At 48.3% G+C, this 14,372-nt stretch overlaps 1 protein-coding gene across 1 annotated transcript in view; it reads right to left on the reverse strand.

Moving 5' to 3' along the window:
* LOC137306084 (neuroblast differentiation-associated protein AHNAK-like) overlaps positions 1-12,974 on the reverse strand; it is a 121,392-nt gene extending 108,418 nt beyond the window's left edge. The window contains exon 1 of the mRNA XM_067975150.1: positions 12,855-12,974. The gene's annotated coding sequence lies outside the window, so the exon portion shown is untranslated. The remainder of the gene's footprint in view (positions 1-12,854) is intronic.
* Between the last annotated feature and the right edge of the window lie 1,398 nt (positions 12,975-14,372).

A 14,372-nucleotide genomic window follows, 5' to 3' on the forward strand; every position in this document is an offset into this window, starting at 1 on the left:
CCAGTACTGAGGGAGTGCTGCACTGTCAGAGGTGCCGTGTTTCAGATGAGATGTTAAACTGAGGCCCTGTCTGCCCTCTTAGCCGGATGCAAAAGATCCCATGATACTATTTGAAGAAGAGCAGGGGAGTTCTCCCTGGTGTCTTTGCTAATATTTATCCCTCAACCTTTCTTTTTTTTCGTTCGTTCATGGGATGTGGGCGTCGCTGGCAAGGCCGGCATTTATTGCCCATCCCTAATTGCCCTTGAGAAGGTGGTGGTGAGCCGCCTTCTTGAACCGCTGCAGTCCGTGTGGTGAAGGTTCTCCCACAGTGCTGTTAGGAAGGGAGTTCCAGGATTTTGACCCAGCGACGATGAAGGAACGGTGATATATTTCCAAGTCGGGATGGTGTGTGACTTGGAGGGGAACGTGCAGGTGGTGTTGTTCCCATGTGCCTGCTGCCCTTGTCCTTCTAGATGGTAGAGGTCGCGGGTTTGGGAGTTGCTGTCGAAGAAGCCTTGGCGAGTTGCTGCAGTGCATCCTGTGGATGGTACACACTGCAGCCACTGTGCGCCGGTGGTGAAGGGAGTGAATGTTTAGGGTGGTGGATGGGGTGCCAATCAAGCGGGCTGCTTTGTCCTGGATGGTGTCGAGCTTCTTGAGTGTTGTTGGAGCTGCACTCATCCAGGCAAGTGGAGAGTATTCCATCACACTCCTGACTTGTGCCTTGTCGATGGTGGAAAGGCTTTGGGGAGTCAGGAGGTGAGTCACTCACCGCAGAATACCCAGCCTCTGACCTGCTCTTGTAGCCACAGTATTTATATGGCTGGTCCAGTTAAGTTTCTGGTCAATGGTGACCCCCAGGATGTTGATGGTGGGGGATTCGGCGATGGTAATGCCCTTGAATGAACCAACATCACTAAAACAGATTATCTGGTCATTATCACATTGCTGTTTGTGGGATCTTGCTGTGTGCAAATTGGCTGCTACATTTCCTACATTACAACAGTGACTACACTTCAAAAGTAATTAATTGGTTGTAAAGTGCTTTGGGATGTCCTGAGATCGTGAAAGGCGCTATATAAATGTAAGTCTTTTCTTTCCTGGGAGCTGATCTGATTCACGGATTTCTTTTCCCCATCAATGAGCCTCCCCTGAATGCACAGACTCACCCAACTGCCCAACCTTTGTACATGAGCCCAGAGAGTGAGTGTTGTCCAGCTATTTGACCATGGGGGGCATCATAGTTGAGCCTGATCCCGACACTCACACATACACACTCGCAGGGGTCACTGGAAACAGAAAGTGCACATTCACTCCCGTCTGGTACTGTACGGCCCTGGTGTGTGTCTCAGTGTCAGTTCCTGTACACGTACAGTGCATAGTGGGTAAAAAGGGACGATTCACTCGCCTGTGATACTGTACAGCTTTGTAATGAGTTGGGTTCTGATTGAATTGATCTTGTAATTAACTGGTTTCTGATTGACTTGATCTTGTAATGAGTTGGGTTCTGATTGAATTGATCTTGTAATTAACTGGTTTCTGATTGACTTGATCTTGTAATGAGCTGGGTTCTGATTGAATTGATCTTGCAATGAGCTGGGTTCTGATTGAATTGATCTTGTAATGAGCTGGGTTCTGATTGAATTAATCTTGTAATGAGCTAGGTTCTGATTGAATTGATCTTGTAATAAGTTGGGTTCTGATTGAATTGATCTTGTAATGAGCTAGGTTCTGTTGAATTGATCTTGTAATAAGTTGGGTTCTGATTGAATTGATCCTGTAATGAGTTGGGTTCTGATTGACTTGATCTTGTAATGAGCTGGGTTATGATTGACTTGATCTTGTAATGAGCTGGGTTCTGATTGAATTGATCTTGTAATGAATTGGTTTCTGATTGACTTGATCTTGTAATGAGCTGGGTTCTGATTGAATTGATCTTGTAATGAGCTGGGTTCTGATTGAATTGATCTTGTAATGAGCTGGGTTCTGATTGAATTGATCTTGTAATGAGCTGGGTTCTGATTGACTTGATCTTGTAATCAGCTGGGTTCTGATTAAATTAGATTAGCAGCAGATTCGTAAGAAGTTTGCAATCACACTCAACTGAATGCGAACACTCGCATTCTCAGGACATTCTGCCGATGACACAGCCACCAGATATTCATCAAGTGGAGCAGAAGTGAGTGTGTTACGGCCCCCCTCCCTCCCCCACTCCTTCCTGAGGAGAGCAGAAGGCAGGAAAGGGGTGTGTTCTCCCCTCATAGAGACTGTACATCCTGTCCTTTGTGCTCAGTGACAGCTCGATGCTCCCTGAATAAATGTCTCTGTTGGGAGTGTGGGAGTGTCGGGCACAGAGTTACATACAGGCACTGGTCCCTCAGACACTCGCACAAACATAGCCTCTCGCAGATATAATCTTCCATCTCCGTAACATCGCCCGTCTCCACCCCTGCCTCAGCTCATCTGCTGCTGAAACCCTCATCCGTGCCTCTGTTACCTCTACACTGGATTGTTCCAATGCTCTCCTGGCCGGCCTCCCATCTTCCACCCTAACTCGCACCAAGTCCCGTTCACCCATCACCCCCCTGTGCTCGCTGACCTACATCGGCTCCCAGTTTGGCAACGCCTCAAATTTAAAATTCTCACCCTTGTTTTCAAATCCCTCCATGGCCTCGCCCCCTCCCTATCTCTCTAACTTGTAAACAATTTTACAACACCAAGTTATAGTCCAGCAATTTTATTTTAAATTCACAAGCTTTCGGAGGCTTCCTCCTTCCTCAGGTGAACGATGTGAAAATGAAATCCTCGAAATGAAATCGCATTTATAATTCACAGAACAATGCTTGGTGATTACAGACAGTTTTTTCAACTGCCCGTTGCCAAGGCAATCAGTGTGCAGACAGACAGGTGTTACCTGCAAGGTCTCCGAATATACAAATCACCAAAAAAAACAACAAACAAAAAAAAACAGAGATAGAGAGGTAGAAACATAGAAAAGACAGCAACTGACCCGTTATATTAAAAACAGATAACATTTGTTCGCTAGTGGGGTAACGTGTAGCGTGACATGAATTATAAATGCGATTTCATTTCGAGGATTTCATTTTCACATCGTTCACCTGAGGAAGGAGGAAGCCTCCGAAAGCTTGTGAATTTAAAATAAAATTGCTGGACTATAACTTGGTGTTGTAAAATTGTTTACAATTGTCAACCCCAGTCCATCACCGGCATCTCCACATCATATCTCTGTAACCTCCTCCAGCCCTACAACCCTCCGAGATCTCTGCGCTCCTCCAATTCCGGCCTCTTACGCATCCCCGATTTTAATCGCTCCACCATTGGCGGCCGTGCCTTCAGCTGCCTAGGCTCCAAGCTCTGGAATTCCCTCCCATAACCTCTCCTCCTTTAGAAACTTATCAGAAATTTAATTTGCAACTTATCCCAAAACTTCTACCACTGGGCAATAGAAGAAGCATCAATCAAACATAAGAACATAAGAAATAGGAGCAGGAGTAGGCCAATCGGCCCCTCGAGCCTGCTCTGCCATTCAATAAGATCATGGCTGATCTGATCCTAACCTCAAATCTAAATTCATGTCCAATTTCCTGCCCGCTCCCCTTAACCCCCAATTCCCTTTACTTCTAGTACATCAAAGCAAACTTACCACAAGTGTATCTGTGATTTAAAAGCTCTCTATAGAAGGCAGCTACCGTGATTCTCTGACTCTCGCCTAATGTTGAGAAGGAAAAGAGAGATTTGCTCCACAATGCCGATCGATGAGGGGCAGCACAGACGGCCAATGTTCCTGCCAGCAGTGTGATCCCCTCATGGACCCACAATCAGATCCCAACCTCCCACTTCTCTCATGCTTTCATCATCTCCCTTCCCCTGTAACAGGACAGCTTGAGGTATCTCAGCCGAATGACGGCAAGCATCAGCGTCATTAGGTTTTAGAGGCAGGATGAAGGTTTTCCCATCCTTTGGAATTCTCACAAAATTGGGAGGAAATCAGACCGAGACACTGGAGCTGAAATGAATGTGAAGGATGCTGAGGAACTGGGGATATCAAATGTCTCTCACCTCCCCGGAGTCAGGGTCAGATATCACTTCACGAAGAGCTAACGGCAGCTGAGTTGTTGAATTTGTCACCTCTTTGGCACGGGATTCTCTGCTGTCATCAGACAGTAACTTTAAGTTCTCAAGTTGTGGCCAGTGCTTTATCCCTCAGGAGCGTTCTCCATATCTCACTAACGTACCCCTCAAATGGAACAGGGTAAGTGAGAAGAGTAGGCCAAACACACAGGCACATTGTGTGAAGCCAGAATGGAGAGAGAACATGTCACTGCAGGAGTCACCTTCCCCTCAGTGACTGACCACAAGTGATTGTACAATTTTTGATCGTCCCAGGGACATCTGCAAGGCCGCTCCACGGATTCTAATGAGGAAGTTCATGACTATTTCTTCTGGTGGGGGAATCATGAACAAGGGGGCATAATCTTTAAAATTAGAGCCAGGCCATTCAGGAGCGAAATCAGGAAAGACTTTTTCACACAAAGGGTAGTGGATATTTGCAACTATCTCCCCCAAAAAGCTCTGAATGCTGGGGGGGAGGGGAGGTAATTGGAGCTTTCAAGACTGGGGTCGATAGGTTTTTATTGGGTGAGGATATCCAGGGATATGGAGCAAAGGCGGGAAAATGGGGTTGAGGTGCAGATCAGCCATGATCTTATTGAATGGTGGAGCACACTGGAGGGGCTGAATGGCCTCCTCCTGTTCCTAATGTTACTGTGACAATGGAAGCTGCTCATCGTTTAGTGCTTTAAAGACCATGAAGAGTAGAATGTCCAACTGGTCACGAGCTGTGAACTTTGATCGAGCTTTACCAATATCAGTGCACGTTTGAAAGCGGGCCCGACCGGTAAGCTGATTTAACTCTCCTTTGACGGATCTCAGACGCTCCATTTCCTTATCTTACGTCCCACAGGAAACCGGTCAAGGTGTAACTGGATCTAAAGGCATACGTCCAAGCTTTCAATGGCCGCCTCCCCTACAACAAGCGATGGATCTCCACATCGAAGCACCACACATTCAATAATAGTCACCAGGTTATGGGATGGAACCTTACTGCTAATGTCAAGTTTCGCCAGTTAAAACGTCACCAGCTCTAGAGAGGTCCCATTGTCTTTTCCCGCTCATGGCCCTTTGTGGGTTGGACCCAGATCTCCATGTTCTTAATTACAAACTGAAGCCCATCAGGAATCCAAATCCAATGGTAAGAATTGCTTCCCAAGATCCTGCAGAGAGACCATTGTCTTGCTGTAAAGTATCTGTCTCTCTGCCATGTCCATGTTTGTGCTTTCGTTGGCACTGCAGGTCTGTCACAGACCCAGGAAAATCTCTCCTCATATGTCCATAGCATGAAATGAGTGTGCATTTAACCCAACATATTCACTCACTCACTCACTCTCCAGGTCCCAGACCCAATAGGAATATAGGAATTGCTAGACAAGAAAAAACCACAGTCCATCTAGTTCGCCTACATGACAATGGAGTTGTTGACTAATCACAGCAATCAATCTCTATCATTGAGTCTACAACAGACCCAGAAATGACCCGAGGAAACCCCCAGTCGTGGAGAGCTTTGGGAACCATAGGTCCAAAGTCACCTTTATCCTTCCCAGCTTGCTCCACTTACCACGTCATGCCTCAAATTCCTCATACACTGTATCCCGAAATGTTATTTTCTGAAAGAAATTATCTAATTTGCATTTGAATGAATCAATGCGAACTGCTTCCACCGTCTCCTGAGGGAGTCTGCTCCATAGATTGACCACTCACTCACTGAAACATGGCTTCCCCAGATTAATTTTGAATTTAGCCCCCTCGCTTACTGACTCACTCTCCAGGTATCAGGTCCAACATATACATTCACTCCCTTAGTCACGCACTCACTCATTCCCTCCCCAGTATGTAAACGTATACACGGTCTTTGGACTGCCCTGTTGGCCTGAATTTGGGAAGAGGCTGTAGGGTGTGTGGAGATCCAAGGGCTCATTATTCTACAAAAGTGTGAATACAGGTAGATAAAGCCAGAAAAAGACCAACAGCATTTCGGGTTTTATAAATAGGGATACAGGGTATGAGAGGCATGAGATTATGATAAATTTGCACAAGGCAGTGGTTAGGCCACAGTTAGAACCTGAAATTAGCTGAATTTAATTTTGGACGTTCCCCGTCCAGAGGTGGTGAGTTTCTGTTGTGCATTTTCTTCATCTCTCTGTCTCTCAGTTGTTGTCTCTTGCCCCTCCTCCTGACACAAACAACTCCTTAAACAGCAGATACCAGTTGGAAATGAGTTTAACATTGAACCTTCTTCAATTTATTAAAGTTCTAATTGTAGATTTTAATTATTGTAAAATAGACAGGGAAAGAGAATTTCCTTATGTTGCAAAAGGTAAGTTTTCTCCCCAGGCTCTGACTGTGACCGAACCACTGCCATAATCTCATGCCTCTCATACCCTGTATCCCGATTTATAAAACCCAAAATTCTGTTGGTCTTTTTCTGGCTTTATCTCCCTGTATTCACACTTTTGCAGAATTATGTGTTTGAATTCTCCACATTAAATTGCAACTGCCACCTGTCCGCCCCTTCCCCCAACCTGTCCGCCCATTCCCCCAACCTGTCCGCCCCTTCCCCCAACCTATCCGCCCCTTCCTCCAACCTCTCCGCCCCTTCCCCCAACCTGTCCGCCACTTCCCCCTACCTGTCCGCCCCATCCCCCAACCTGTCCGCCCCTTCCCCCAACCTGTCCGCCCATTCCCCCAACCTGTCCGCCCCTTCCCCCAACCTGTCTGCCCCTTCCCCCAACCTGTCCGCCCCTTCCCCCAACCTGTCCGCCCCTTCCCCCAACCTGTCCGCCCCTTCCCCCAACCTGTCAGCCCCTTCCCCCAACCTGTCTGCCCCTTCCCCCAACCTGTCAGCCCCTTCCCCCAACCTGTCCGCCCCTTCCCCCAACCTCTCCGCCACTTCCCCCAACCTGTCAGCCCACTCCTCTAACCTGTCGGCCCACTCCCCCAACCTGTCGGCCCATTCCTCTAACCTGTCTGTCCTCCCAAAGCCTGTGACAGTCTCCCTCTATACTGTGCTCCCTAGATTTACCCAGGATGAGGAGTTTTCAGTTATGAAGAAAAGTTGGGCTGTTTTCACTGTTTTCACTAGACCTGAAAAGATTAGAGATCTACAAGATTACGAAAGTTATAAGATAAATATTGATAAATTGACTCCACCCGTCGGTGAGATGTTACCGAGAGGGCACAAATTAGTGATAATTACTATAAAAGATTTATGGGGAAGTTAGAGAAGTTTCTTTGCATAGAGGGTGGAATTCTCTGCCACAAACCATTGTTGGAGCAGAGTCTGTATCTTTCTTTAACAAGGGAATTCATTATTTCCCCCATAGCCCTACAAATTTCGCCTTTTCAAGTATTTTTCCAATTCTCTTTTGAAAGTTATTATTGAATCTGCTTCCACCGCCCTTTCAGGCAGCGCATTCCAGATCAGAACAACTCGCTGCGTAAAAAATTTCTCCTCGTCTCCCCTCTGGTTCTTTTGCCAATTATCTTCTCCAGTCTCTTCACATAACTGAAGTCCCTCATCCCTGGTATCATTCTAGTAAATCTCCTCTGCACCCTCTCCAAGGCCATGACATCCTTCCTAAAGTGCGGTGCCCAGAATTGGACACAATACTCCAGCTGAGGCCCAAACAGTGATTTTAAAGGTTTATCAGAACTTCCTTGCTTTTGTACTCTGTGCCTCTATTTATAAAGCCCAGGATCCCATATTGCCTCTCCTTAATTTTCCTTCCAAAATGTATCACTTCACACTACTCTGCGTTAAATTTCACTCTCTGTCCTCCTGAAGTCTGTCACTATCCTCCACATTGTTTACTACATTTTCAAGCTTTGTGTCATCTGCAAACTTTGAAATTATATCCTCTATGCCCAAGTCCAGGTCATTAATATATATCAAAAAGAGCAGTGGTCCTCCCTATCTTTGTAACATCTCCCCCTAAATTCTCGGTTCCTCCAACCTCTTATCCAAACCCACTCCCTCCCCATGCCCTACCATTGGCAGTTGTGCTGTCTATCACCCGGGCCCTAAGCTCTGGAATTCCCTCACTAAACCCCTCCATCTCTCCACCTCTCTTTCTTCCTTCAACACCCTCCTTCACACCCGAAAGGTGCCAGTAGGCCTGGGGTAGGAGTGGGATTGACTCTAAATTTTGGAGATGGAGTTGTGAGACTCCCAGGGTCGTACATGGACAGTGCCCCCTGAGTGAGGAAACAGTGAGTGATGTCAAGGAGTAATCTCGGGCAGGAGTCAGTGCCTTTGCAAGAAGGGAGAAAATCGAGAAAATGGGAGAAAGGGAAGTTTGTGTAATTAGTGGAAGGAGTTTCCAGGGTCTTCTCCAGCACAGGGCAGGTCGTGGACAAGGCCAACTGTGAAACGAGCAGCAACGGGTTAAAGTGCAAGAGGGCACTCGTTCAGTACAAAGCATTCAAACGCAGTCAATCAGATTGTACCGGCAGTGGGATCAGTTCCTGCTGGTGATCCAAAGACCCAGCGTCCGGCTTCCAGACACACTCCTGAGGTAACTTATCCTCCTTTTCTTTTGTGCTGTATTTGGTCACAGGGTTGGAGAAATCTCCCAAATATCTCAGGTATCTTCCTTTCGACAGTAACAGTTACAGTTCTTGGTGAGTTCTTGACTCACAACCAATGACGTAACAGACTTAAAGACAGGAGTCTGCCAGAAGGGCCAGTCTGATAACTGACCTATTGTTGAGGCAATATTCCTCAGTCTGTGTCACACATCCCAGCACTGACTGTGGGTATAACAGGACTGAGTGTCCCAGCACTGACTGGGTATAACAGGACTGAGTGTCCCAGCACTGACTGTGGGTATAACAGGACTGAGTGTCCCAGCACTGAGTGAGTGTATAACAGGACTGAGTGTCCCAGCACTGACTGTTTATATAACAGGACTGAGTGTCCCAGCACTGACTGTGTGTATAACAGGACTGAGTGTCCCAGCACTGACTGTGTGTATAACAGGACTGAGTGTCCCAGCACTGACTGTTTATATAACAGGACTGAGTGTCCCAGCACTGACTGTGTGTATAACAGGACTGAGTGTCCCAGCACTGACTGTGTGTATAACAGGACTGAGTGTCCCAGCACTGACTGTGTGTATAACAGGACTGAGTGTCCCAGCACTGACTGTGTGTATAACAGGACTGAGTGTCCCAGCACTGACTGTGGGTATAACAGGACTGACCGTGTATATAACAGGACTGAGTGTCCCAGCACTGACTGTGGGTATAACAGGACTGAGTGTCCCAGCACTGACTGTTTATATAACAGGACTGAGTGTCCCAGCACTGACTGTGTGTATAACAGGACTGAGTGTCCCAGCATTGACTGTGTGTATAACAGGACTGAGTGTCCCAGCACTGACTGTGTGTATAACAGGACTGAGTGTCCCAGCACTGACTGTGTGTATAACAGGACTGAGTGTCCCAGCACTGACTGTGGGTATAACAGGACTGAGTGTCCCAGCACTGACTGTTTATATAACAGGACTCAGTGTCCCAGCACTGACTGTGTGTATAACAGGACTGAGTGTCCCAGCATTGACTGTGTGTATAACAGGACTGAGTGTCCCAGCACTGACTGTGTGTATAACAGGACTGAGTGTCCCAGCACTGACTGTGTGTATAACAGGACTGAGTGTCCCAGCACTGACCGTGTTTTTTTTTATTCGTTCATGGGATGTGGGCGTCGCTGGCAAGGCCGGCATTTATTGCCCATCCCTAATTGCCTTTGAGAAGGTGGTGGTGAGCCGCCTTCTTGAACCGCTGCAGTCCGTGTGGTGAAGGTTCTCCCACAGTGCTGTTAGGAAGGGAGTTCCAGGATTTTGATCCAGTGACGATGAAGGAACGGTGATATATTTCCAAGTCGGGATGGTGTGTGACTTGGAGGGGAACGTGCAGGTGGTGTTGTTCCCATGTGCCTGCTGTCCTTGTCCTTCTAGGTGGTAGAGGTCGCGGGTTTGGGAGGTGCTGTTGAAGAAGCCTTGGTGAGTTGCTGCAGTGCATCCTGTGGATGGCACACACTGCAGCCACAGCACGCCGGTGGTGAAGGGAGTAAATGTTTAGGGTGGTGGATGGGTTGCCAATCAAGCAGGCCACTTTGTCCTGGATGGTGTCGAGCTTCTTGAGTGTTGTTGGAGCTGCACTCATCCAGGCAAGTGGAGAGTATTCCATCACACTCCTGACTTGTGCCTTGTAGATGGTGGAAAGGCTTTGGGGAGTCAGGAGGTGAGTCACTCGCTGCAGAATACCCAGCCTCTGACCTGCTCTTGTAGCCACAGTATTTATGTGGCTGGTCCAGTTAAGTTTCTGGTCAATGGTGACCCCCAGGATGTTGATGGTGGGGGATTCGGTGATGGTAATGCCGTTGAATGTCATGGGGAGGTGGTTAGATTCTCTCTTGTTGGAGATGGTCATTGCCTGGCACTTATCTGGCGCGAATGTTACTTGCCACTTATCAGCCCAAGCCTGGATGTTGTCCAGGTCTTGCTGCATGCGGGCTCGGACTACTTCATTATCTGAGGGGTTGTGAATGGAACTGAACACTGTGCAGTCATCAGCGAACATCCCCATTTCTGACCTTATGATGGAGGGAAGGTCATTGATGAAGCAGCTGAAGATGGTTGGGCCTAGGACACTGCCCTGAGGAACTCCTGCAGCAATGCCCTGGGGCTGAGATGATTGGCCTCCAACAACCACTACCATCTTCCTTTGTGCCAGGTATGACTCCAGCCACTGGAGAGTTTTCCCCCTGATTCCCATTGACTTCAATTTTACTCGGGCTCCTGGGTGCCACACTCGGTCAAATTCTGCCTTGATGTCAAGGGCAATCACTCTCACCTCACCTCTGGAATTCAGCTCTTTTGTCCATGTTTGGACCAAGGCTGTAATGAGGTCTGGAGCCGAGTAGTCCTGGTGGAACCCAAACTGAGCATCGGTGAGCAGGTTATTGGTGAGTAAGTGCCGCTTGATAGCACTGTCGACGACACCTTCCATCACTTTGCTGATGATTGAGAGTAGACTGATGGGGCAGTAATTGGCTGGATTGGATTTGTCCTGCTTTTTGTGAACAGGACATACCTGGGCAATTTTCCACATTGTCGGGTAGATGCCAGTGTTGTGGCTGTACTGGAACATCTTAGCTAGAGGCGCAGCTAGTTCTGGAACACAAGTCTTCAGTACTACAGCCGGTATGTTGTCAGGACCCATAGCCTTTGCTGTATCCAGTGCACTCAGCCGTTTCTTGATATCACGTGGTGTGTATAACAGGACTGAGAGTCCCAGCACTGACTGTGTGTATAACAGGACTGAGTGTCCCAGCACTGACTGTGTGTATAACAGGACTGAGTGTCCCAGCACTGACCGTGTGTATAACAGGACTGAGAGTCCCAGCACTGACTGTGTGTATAACAGGACTGAGTGTCCCAGCACTGACTGTGTGTATAACAGGACTGAGTGTCCCAGCACTGACTGTGTGTATAACAGGACTGAGTGTCCCAGCACTGACTGTGTGTATAACAGGACTGAGTGTCCCAGCACTGACCGTGTGTATAACAGGACTGAGAGTCCCAGCACTGACTGTGTGTATAACAGGACTGAGTGTCCCAGCACTGACTGTGTGTATAACAGGACTGAGTGTCCCAGCACTGACCGTGTGTATAACAGGACTGAGAGTCCCAGCACTGACTGTGTGTATAACAGGACTGAGTGTCCCAGCACTGACTGTGTGTATAACAGGACTGAGTGTCTCAGCACTGACTGTGTGTATAACAGCACTGACTGTGTGTATAACAGCACTGACTGTGTGTATAACAGGACTGACTGTGTATATAACAGAACTGAGTGTCCCAGCACTGACCGTGTATATAACAGGACTGAGTGTCTCAGCACACATTGACTCTCACTGGGGTACGGGTCCCACACACACTGACTCTCACTGGGGTACGGGTCCCACACACACTGACTCTCACTGGGGTACGGGTTCCACACACACTGACTCTCACTGGGGTACGGGTCCCACACACACTGACTCTCACTGGGGTACGGGTCCCACACACACTGACTCTCACTGGGGTACGGGTCCCACACACACTGACTCTCACTGGGGTACGGGTCCCACAGGTGATGTTAGCTCTCTAGTAACCTGCCTACGTGCTCATGCATCGTGTGCAAGACTGTGAGTGTGAACGGGATATTCAGCTGCAGGGGGCATTACAGCTGTGCCTCAACCTCACGCAGTGTCCACACAGACGCACATTCCCAGGAGGGGGTGGGGTCACTGATAACGATGAGGGGCTCAGGGGTCTTCCCGCCCACCTCAGCTGTGATCAGTTATTCAGAACCATCTGGAGAATTGAACTTCCCGACAGCGAGACAGTGAACGACGACTGAATTAAAGGGGAATGAGTTCAGTGTAGACACACGGTTACAGTAAACGACAAGAGATGACATCAACAACAGCAGCAGACTGCATAGTTTAAAGTGAAATGTTGAATGTTCAATTGAAACCAGATGCGATTTAATTAAACCTTTCACCTTCGCGATGAGAACTGAGGTCCAGAGATTTTAATCGGCTCCAGCCCCCGCCTCAAAGCTCCTGCAAGTTTCAGGAAGTGTAAACTCTCTCAGGGTCAATCTTTGCTGCGTTGTGAAAAAATAAAAGCAATTGGAAACACCAAACAAAGTTACGCCACAAGATAAGAAGCAAAGTCTCGCTTTACCTTGTCTGCAGCTTTCTCCCTACGTCTGGGAGCCCTGTACGGGGTGAGCTGTGTGATGCAAAAGTGCCCAGGACAGCAAGCTGAAGCAGCAGAAGCTCTGAATGCCCTGCAGTCTGTGACGACCGGGCAGCCAGGCAGGCAACACTGGAGCCTGTGTGAGTAAAAAGGCTGGTCACAGCCCCAGGAGGTGGGGCCCCTCTGACTATTGGTGCAGGTCTGTCTGACATCAGGCTGAGTGGGACTGCCATGAAATCGCAGTCCTCACCGGGAGTCTTGGGCAGTTTAAGGAGTGCTGACTGACTGCCCTGTCACATCTGCTGCCCGAGAGCTGCTGCAATTATCTTAACTATTTCGAAACTCTGCACCCTAGGAGGGGGGAGGTTTGAAGATCTCCACCTTAATGGGAACCAGCAAACTGCTCGATTTTATTAAAAATAGACCAGCCGTTATGCCCAGTGCTTTAACCCTTTCAAACACCGACCCAGCAATAACGTTGTAGCCTCTTTGACAGAGAGAACGTCCCGAGCTGCTACACGGGCAGCCACAGGTTAGGCGGGACGATCAAAAACTTGGTCAACGAGGTAGAAGAAGGTTTTTTTTTTAAGGTGGAGAGGCAGGGAGGTTTTGGGAGAGAATTGCAGAGAGTGGGGCAGAGCTGGCTCAATTTTGGTGCAGTGTGAGGGGCAGACAATGGAGGCTGGAGATAAGGAGGACAGGAATATGGAGGGATAAGGTGTCAGCCATGGCTCAGTGGTAGCACTCTCACCTCTGAGTCAGAAGGTTGTGGGTCCAATGACTTGGTCACAAAATGCAGGCTGACGCTCCCAGTGCAGTACTGAGGGAGTGCTGCACTGTTGGAGGTGCCGTCTTTCGGATGAGACATTAAACCAAGGCCCTGTCTGCCCTCTCGGGTGGATGTAAAAGATCCCATCGAAGAAGAGCAGCGGAGTTCTCCCTGGTGTCCTGGCCAATATTTATCCATCAACCAACATCACTAAAACCAGATTATCTAATCATTGCTGTTTGTGGGATCTTGCTGTGGGCAAAATGGCTGCCACATTTCCTACATTACAACAGTGACTACACTTCAAAAGTACTTCATTGGTTGTAAAGTGCTTTGGGACGTCCTGAGGTCATGAAAGGCGCTATATAAATGTAAACTCTTTCTTTAAACTTAATGAGTCGGGGGACAGGGAGCCAATGCAGGTCAGTGAGGGCAGGCGTAACGGGCAAGAGGGCGTAGTGTGGGACAGGATATGGGCAACTGAATTTCGAGAAGTTAGAGTTTACGGAGAGTGGAGGCTAGCAGGAAGGACATTGGAGAAACCGGGGGGGAATTTTACACCCCCAGGACAGGCGGGAGAATGTTGGGAGGGGGGTTAAGTTCTTAAAAATGTGAAAGCCGGCCCATACCCACTGTGAACGCGCCCACTTCCGGTGTAACCGGGCGGGTTGTGGGGCGGGCGAGCAACCTGCTCTCGAGAGGCGGGTCGGTAATTAGAATATGTTAATGAGGCT

The sequence above is a fragment of the Heptranchias perlo genome, chromosome 41 (genome assembly GCF_035084215.1).
Source record: "Heptranchias perlo isolate sHepPer1 chromosome 41, sHepPer1.hap1, whole genome shotgun sequence".
In the NCBI taxonomy this organism is placed as follows: domain Eukaryota; kingdom Metazoa; phylum Chordata; class Chondrichthyes; order Hexanchiformes; family Hexanchidae; genus Heptranchias; species Heptranchias perlo.